The 8,974-nt window shown below is 39.6% G+C and overlaps 1 pseudogene; it reads left to right on the top strand.

Moving 5' to 3' along the window:
• The first annotated feature begins 390 nt into the window (after positions 1-390).
• LOC108531284 (DDB1- and CUL4-associated factor 13 pseudogene) lies at positions 391-2,653 on the top strand (annotated as a pseudogene).
• Positions 2,654-8,974: the final 6,321 nt, after the last annotated feature.

An 8,974-nucleotide genomic window follows, 5' to 3' on the forward strand; every position in this document is an offset into this window, starting at 1 on the left:
TAAGAAAAGTCTCAATCACCCCCCCACCCACCTACAGAAATATATATATACCCCATGCCACTGTCACATTGACCCTGAACTGCCATCATAATACATTCTCTATCTTAGGCTAACGGCTTCATGTTCTAAAATACAAATACCCTGGAGAATTATTGGATTAAATGGTCTATTACAGCATAATGCTTTAATGAGAAATTATCTGAATATTTTTCTCCTCGCAGTAAAAAAAAAAAAAAAAAAAAAAAAAAAAGGGAGTTTTAATGGGAGTATACCAAGAAAGAGATGGTCTTGGAATCTGGGCACCATCCCAGGAAGACAGACTTAACTAAAGGCAAAAGTTCTAGGCTGCCGAGGAGCTGTAAAAGGGATACTGAATGCCTGGGAAGTATGATGGAGAAGCTGCTCAGTATTGAAGAAATGGAAAATGCAAAGTAGAGCTAAAGCAAACTTGGATTTATGATACAAGTTAGCTTAGGGAAGACTGAACTCTTAGTATCTTTAATTTCATTGTTTGCCAATCATTTGAGAAGAAAAACCTGAACATTTCATACTTTCCTTCTAGTATTTATTGATCACTCATATGTACTGGATACTTTGTTAAGTGCTGATCATACAAAGTAGAACAAGATATTCTTGTCCTTAAAGAGTTTATATTTTAAAGGGAGAGATAGGGCTGGATGCAGTGGCTCATGCCTGTAATCCCAACACTTTGGAAGGCCAAGGCAGGTGGATTGCTTGAGCTCTGTGGTTTGAGACCAGTCTGGGCAACATTGTGAAACCCCATTTCTACAAAAAATACAAAAATCAACTGGGCATGGTGGCCTGAGCTTGTAGTCCCAGCTACTCAGGAGGCTGAGGTGGGAGGATGGCTTGACCCCAGGAGGCGGAGGTTGCAGTGAGCCAAGATCACACCACTGCACTCCAGCCTGGGTGACAGACCCAGGCCCTGTCTCAATAAAATAAAATAAATAAAGGGAAAGATAGGACAAAAACTATATATATTTTCAAGTTGTGATAAGTGCAGTGAAGAACACAAAACAGGTACTTTTGGTATATTTTTTTGTTTTCTGCTTTACAATTAGATTGCCCTGTGAAATCTATGGTAAAACAGAGATAAATTGGTAAGGGCTGCAGTCTTCATAATCTACATAAAAACTATGATTGACTCAGGTCCTATATAAGGAAATTTCTGGGGATAATCCTGTGACACTCTCAGTACTCTCTGAAATTCTGTAGAGCGAAGAGCTTGTGGATTCTGGCAGGAAGAGCAATCAAGGTGAAGGTGAAGATGTTGAGCTGGAATCTGGACAACTATGTCCGCAAAACCCAGTTGGACTTACAGATTGTTCCAAGAAACCATGATCCTACCTTACATCCTTTTGAGGTCCTGCAAGAATATGTAAGAGTTTTAAATGCTACCAAACTGGAAGGAGTATTTGCAAAACCATTCCTTGCTTGGCTGGATGGTCACTGAGATGGAGTCAGTTGCTTGGCAAAGCATCCAAAGAGCCTGGCTACTGTCCTGTCTGGGGTATGTGATGGAGAGGTTAGAATGTGGAACCTGACTCAACTGAAATGTATCCGTATAATACAAGCACATGAAGGCTTTGTACGAGGAATATGTACTCGCTTTTGTGGGACTTCTTTTCACTGTTGGTGATGACAAAACTGTGAAGCAGTGGAAAATGGATGGGCCAGGCTATAGAGAGGAGGAAGAGGCATTACATACAATATTAGGAAAGATACTGGGATTGATCATCACTGGAAAGAAGCTGTTTTTGCCACATGTGGACAGCAACTAGACATTTGGGGTGAACAAAGAACTAATCCTATATGTTCAATGACCTGGAGATTTGACAGTATAAGTAGTGGTAAATTTAATGCAATTGAGACATTTATCTTGGAAAGTTGCACGTCTAATAGGAATATAGTACTATATGATATGAAGCAAGCTACTCCTCTGAAAAAGGTTATCTTAGATATGAGAACAAATACAATCTGTTGGAACCCTATGGAAGCTTTCATTTTTATGGCAGCAAATGATTATAACTTATTTACTTTTGATATGTGTACACTGGACACTCCTGTAATGGTCCATATGGATCATGTATCTGCAGTGCTTGATGTGGATTACTCTCCCACTGGGAAAGAGTTTGTGTTTGCTAGTTTTGATAAATCTATTTGAATCTTTTCTGTAGACAAAAGTCAAAGCAGGGAAGTATATCACACAAAGTGAAAGCAACATGTTATCTGTGTAAAATGGACTTCTGACAGCAAGTATATTATGTATGGATCTGATGAAATGAACATTCACCTATGGAAAGCTAATGCTTCTGAAAAATTGGGTGTGCTTACATCACAAGAAAAAGCAGCCAAGTATTATAACCAGAAACTGAAGGAGAAATTTCAGCATCATCCTCATATACAACCAACAGCTCATCATTGACATCTACCAAATTCTGTCTACAGCCCAATTCAGGAACAGTGCATCATGAAGGAAGCTTGTTGACGAAAGGAAGTGAGTCACATTAAACACAGCAAGCCTGGATCTGTGCCAATTGTGTCAAAGAAGAAGAAACACATAGTGGCAGTTGTAAAATATTTGGTATTCCTAACAATCCTGATGTGTAATTACTTGTTACTTTTGATTTGAGAACTCTGCAAATAAAAATGCTGGGACTAGATTAATTGTAAACATTTCAGTTATATATGTAGAGCTTTATCATTGCTCCTTTTAGCTACCCTGATAAATGATTCTTAAAGGTGGGCTAACTGATAAGACTGTCTAACTGTTTTATCCTTAATCTGTGTTCTTCTTTCATTGAAGGATATAGTACTTACAGTACTTGCAACTAACTCATTTTTTCCGGGGTTTTATTTTTTTGTTTTTTTTTTTGAGACAGAGTCTCGCTGTGTCACCTAAGCTGGAGTGCAGTGGTACAATCTTGGCTCACTGCAAGCTCTGTCTCCCAGATTCAAGCAATTCTCCTGCCTTAGCCTCCTGAGTAGCTGGGACTACAGGTGCGTGCCACCACGCCCAGCTAATTTTTGTGTTTTTAGTAGAGACAGGGTTTCACCATGTTGGTCAGGCTGGTCTTGAACTCCTGACCTCGTGATCCTCCTGCCTCGGCCTCCCAAAGTGCTGGGATTACAGGTGTGAGCCACCGCACCCAGTCATTTTTTCCTGTCTTTTTTTTTTTTTTTTTTTTTTTGAGATGGAGTCTTGCTCTTGTTGCCCAGGCTGGAGTGCAATGGTGTGATCTTGACTCACTGCAACCTCCACCTCCCGGGTTCAAGTGATTCTCCTGCCTTAGCCTCCTGAGTAGCTGGGATTACAGGTGCCCGGCACCATGCCTGGCTAATTTTTTTTTTGTATTTTTAGTAGAGACAGGGTTTCATTATGTTGGCCAGGCTGGTCTCGAACTCCTGACCTTGTGATCTGCCCACTTTGGTCTCCCAAAGTGCTGGAATTACAGGCATGAGCCACCATGCCTGGCCTTTTTTCCTTTATAGATATATTTACTTTCTCTCTGATCTATTATCATAGATACTTTACATTTGAATTGACATTTAAGACCAAACATTTCTTCTAATACCTTTAATATTACTTTGAAAATGATTGCAATGATGTTTCTTCCTATGATTCCACATAACATTTAGAAGAGTGATGTCAACTTTTATAACTGAATTTATTTCTATTGCTTTATTTTATTTGGCTTTTGACCCTTTCAAAACAATCAGCCTGCATTTATATAACTTTTATAAATAATATTATAATATGGGTCAAGTTAAGATAATAAAACTTCCTTTCAGCATTGAAAAAAAAAAGAAATTCTGTAGACTCAATGTTCTAAACACTGAGGGGCTCCTCAGAGCCGATTCTAATAATTAAACAGGTGAGATTAACTCCTGCCTGTGTGGTTTGATGTTAAACCCTATCTTCTGTTTGCTATGCCCACCTCCTATACAATCCCCATCCTCCTGTTACATATCCCGAAATTCCAGGCTTGAGAATTCTAATAGACTGGCCTAAAAAGAAGAAAACAGGGAAATGTGATTAGTCATGAAGCAGCTAGTGACAAGGAGAGAGGAATGAGGAATATGCCCAGAGCTGTGGAAAAAAACGAACAAGAAAACTGACTGAAGATACTCCATGTAGGAGAGTGAATTCACACCATTTCAACATCAGTAACTTAGGTAATGAGAAGAGGGAGAGTGGTCAACAGAATTCCTTTTAAGTTTAATAGTGTAGAGGCTGCGTGCAGTGGCTCATTCCTGTAATCCCAGCACTTTGGGAGGATTGCTGGAGCCCAGGAATTCAAGACCATCCTGGGGAACGTGGCAAGACCTTCTCTCTACATAAAAAAAAAAAAAAAGGGAAAAAAAAAATTAGCTGGGCATGGTGGTGCACGCCTGTGTACAGCTACTGAGAGGGCTGAGGTGGGAGATTGCTTGAGCTCTGGGAGTCAAGACTGAAGTGGTATGTTGCATCACGCACTGCGCCTGAGAACCAGAAAGACCTGTCTCAAAAAAAAAAAAAAAAAAAAAAAAAAGAGCATAGCATGGGAATCCCATGCACGAAACTCGAAAGTAAGCCTTTGAGGACTTGTTGCTCAGCATTAAAGGGAGGTACTATAAATAGGTACTATGCATGCATAGTCCTAAACAGTTTCTTAGCTAAGCCTGTGATTACTAAAGCCATTAGAAGTAAGAAGACAGGGAGATAACTTAATGTTATTTTTATGTTAAAAGGTTAATTGTACTGTCATTAATAGAATACCAAGGAACTATGTAAAATATGTTTGTGTCTTGTTCTCATGTATCTGCTAGTGAAAGAGGCAAGATAATTAATTAGAGCAATCAAAACTATCTTCTCAGGTCTTTTAGTGGCACACATTTTTGTCTGCCCAGCATTCCTTGTGGGAAACATGCTCCTCCTCCAACACTCCAAAGTATTTCTGGTCATGTGGTTTGGGCCAGGGATGAGTATGTGATGTAGGCTCAGGCAATCAGTATATTTTATTCCTCTCATCACAGTGACTGGCTCGTGAAAGAGTATGTAGTGTATGATGGACCATTTGAAAGTCTCTGGGTGTTTTACCAGAGACTTTCCAGAAAAATGTCCCTTTTTTGGATCATAGGCTCTAAAATCTCTAGAGGTCTGGAGCAGCCAGGATCCATCCATCTTGCTGCTACATGGAGGGGGCTAACTTGAAGATGAAGCAAAGTAAACATAAAGAATGCTAGGAAGAATAGGGAACTGGGGAAGAAAGAGTCCAAACAGATATTTTGTCCATGCTAAGAGATCCTTGTGTGAATGAAATTCAGTAGAAGGATAGATTCCTATTACCCTATTAGCAAGGGGACAGTTGGTGGGGCGGAGGGGGTATGACTCACCGTAGAACCACTTGTCCTTGTCAGGAGGGGCTAAACTCCCCCAGGAAATTTACAGTGGTAGGGGAATGATGATAACAAGTAACCAGTCTGGGACTTACTTGAAGTTATTTGCCTTTCGGTAACTTCAAGACTGCTGAATATGTATCCACTTTCCTGGAAGCCTTCTTGTGCCCTCTGCTGCCTTAATGTCAACTTGAGTTACCTGATTCACCTAAGATACTGTCGAAGTCCAACATAATGGTTTTGTTGTCTTACTCAAGCGTCAGATTTTAAGATGTTTGGAGGCAGGGCCTGTATCTCCCACTTCTGCATTTTCATGTTTTGCACAACCCCAGAACCCAGTAAGCATTTCAGTGATGCTTGAATGAGTGAATCTGATAAGGCATATAGAAATAGAAGCCCTGAAATATTAGCCTGAAAAATTCATGGCTTTGCATTAAAGTACTGCCTCTCCAAGCATCCTCTTAAAAAATACAAATACCCAGAGGAAACATAACATGTTTAACTGATGACCAACAATTCTCATTTTTGGCAGTTATCAGAATGAAGGTGTCAGAGGTGTTAAACAAAACAACTTCATCTTGAATAGGAGGTAGGTAAAATAAGGATGAAACTTACTGGGCTGCATTCCTGGATGGTTAAGGCATTCTAAGCCACAGGACAAGATAGAAGATCAGTGCAACATACAGGTCATAAAGACTTTGCTGATAAAACGGGTTACAGGAAAGAAGCCAGCAAAAACCCACCAAAACCAAGATGGTGACAAGAGTGACCTCTGGTTATCCTCACTACTACTTTCTCACCAGTGCCATGACAGTTTACAAATGCCATGGCAATGTCAGGAAGTTACCCAAGGAGGTCTGAAAATGGGGAGGCATGAATAATCCATCCCTTGTTTGGCATATCATCAAGAAATAACCATAAAAAGGGGCAACCAGCAGCTCTCGGGGCTGCTCTGTCTATGGAGTAGCCATTCTTTTATTCCTTTACTTTCTTAATAAACTCCCTTTCACTTTATTGTATGGATTCACCCTGAATTCTTTCTTGAGTGAGAGTCAAGAACCCTCTCTTGGGGTCTGGATTGGGATTCCTTTCCTGTAACAAAGGGAACTATAAAAATTGGATTTTAGGCCAGGTGCAGTGGCTCACACCTGTATTCCCAGCACTTTGGGAGGCTGAGATGAGCGGATCACCTGAGGTCAGGAGTTTGAGACCAGCCTGCCCAACATGGTGAAACTCCGTCTCTACTAAAAAAAATTACAAAAGTTCACCGGATGTGGTGGTGCACACCTGTAATCCCAGCTACTCGGGAGGCTGAGGCAGGAGAATCGCTTGAACCCGGGAAGTGGAGGTTGCAGTGAGCCAAGATTGCACTACTGCACCCCAGCCTGGGTGACAGAGTGAGACTCCATCTCAAAACACAAACAAACAAAAACAAAATTGGATTTTAAAGAACACTGTTTGTATGAAAGAAAGGCCATAGATTTGTGTAACTAATTTGAAAAATAGTTTGCCATTATTTCCTAAAGCTGAACTTTCATCTATGTATGACCCAAAAATTTCACTCCTAGGGATGGGACCAAAAGAAACTGCTGTGGTTCAAATGTGTTCCCCAGATGTCAGGTGCTGGAAACTGAATCTCCAATGCAAGAGTGTTGATAGGTGGGACTTTTAAGAGGTGAGGGAGTAACGCTGTTATTGTGGGACTGGGTTATTTATCTCAGGGGTGGGTTCCTGAGGGATGAGTTTGGCCCCTTCTCTTGTGTGAACACTTTCTCTTGCCGTGTGATGCCTTCCACCATGTTGTGATGCAGGAGATTCATCCCCTTGATCTGGGACTTTCTAACCTCCAGAACTGTGAGCCAAATAAATCTCTGTTCCTTATAAACTACCCAGTGTGTGATATTGTGTTATAGCTGCATAAAAAGGACCAAGATAGAAACTTTTACACATGTAAAACAGGAAATGTGTACAAGAATGTTCATAGCTGCCCTGTTTTTGATGCAAAAACTTGAAAACAACTGAAATGCCTGTTAACAGGAGAGTAGATGAATAAATTGCAGTGTATTTACACAACTATTGTAGGACCATAAAAACAAACGAACCACACTGATTCACAACAATGTGGATAACTCCTAGCAATAACATGGAGTGAAGAAAATAAATGCCCCAAATTTATATGATATGATATATAGTCATACGCCACATAATGGCATTGCAGTCAATGATGGACTCCATATATGACAGTGGTCCCATAAGATTATAATGGAGCTGAAAAATTCCTATCACCTAGTGATGTTGTCCTGAGGAATTGACTAACAAGAAGTTTTTGGAAATGGAACAGGAATGCGTGGCTGAAGAAGAGGCAAGAGAAAAGGAAATTGCAGGAAAGGAAAAAGAAGAATCCCCAAGAAAATTCATGAAGGGTTTAGCAGAACATTTGCAAACCTCAACAAGCTCCTTAAAATGTTTAAATCATAGACCCCAACACCCCAATTAAGTTTTCATTAATAGAGAGGAATGTTCATAGTGCAGTATCTGTTTATAAGCAAATCTTTGGCAAAAAAAAAAAAAAAAAGAAACAAACCAAGAATACCACCATGCACGTATTTCTGAAGAGTGACCCTCCTCAAGAAGAACCACAGGCAGGACCTTCAGGAGGAATTTCGGAAGAAGACACTGTTATCATAGGAGATGACAGCTCTGTGCATGTTATTGCCCCTGAAGACCTTCCACTGGGACAAGTTGAGGAGGTGGAAGACAGTGACATTGATCAGGACGCTGTGTAGGCCTAGGCTAAAGTGCATGTTTTAAGTTAGTTTTAACAAAAAAATTTGAGAAGTAGAAAATAAAATTTAAAATGGAAAATTTGAAAAAAAGCTGATAGAATAAGGATATAAAGAAAGAAAATACAATGTGTTCCTGTTTTAAGCTAAATGTTATTTTGAGAGTTTCAAAGTTTAAAAAAGTTTATAAAGTTAAAAGTTACAGTAAGCTAATTTATTATTGAAGAAGGAAAATATTTTAAAATAAATTTCCCATCGCCTAAGTGTCCAGGGTTTATAATCTCTACAGTACTCTATAGTAATGTCCTAGGTCTTCACATTTACTCAACACTCACTCACCTACTCATCCAGAACAACTTCCAGTCCTGCAAGCTCTACCTATGATAACTGCCCTATATAGGTATGCAATATATGAATCTTTAACACTGTTACTTTACCTTTTGTATGTTTAGATACCCACATACTTAGCATCGTGTTATAGTTGCCTACAATATTCAGTGAGGTGACATGCTGTGCAGGTTTGTAGCCTAGGAACAATAGGTTATGCCATTGCTAGTGTGAGCCTAGGTGTGTAGCAGTCTACACCATCTAGGTTTGTGTAAGTGCTCTCTGTGATGTTCACACAATGACGAAATCACCCAATGATGCATTTTTTAGAATGTATTCCTGTCATTAAATGATGCACAATGTATTTTCTAGAGTTACAATTAATATAAAATAAGCTTTATAGAAATACATATAGGTGCAATAAAACTATATTTCAAAAGCCAAGGAATTCTCTGGATGATGGT

Source organism: Rhinopithecus bieti, unplaced genomic scaffold (genome assembly GCF_001698545.2).
Source record: "Rhinopithecus bieti isolate Rb0 unplaced genomic scaffold, ASM169854v2 scaffold_7414, whole genome shotgun sequence".
Lineage (NCBI taxonomy): Eukaryota > Metazoa > Chordata > Mammalia > Primates > Cercopithecidae > Rhinopithecus > Rhinopithecus bieti.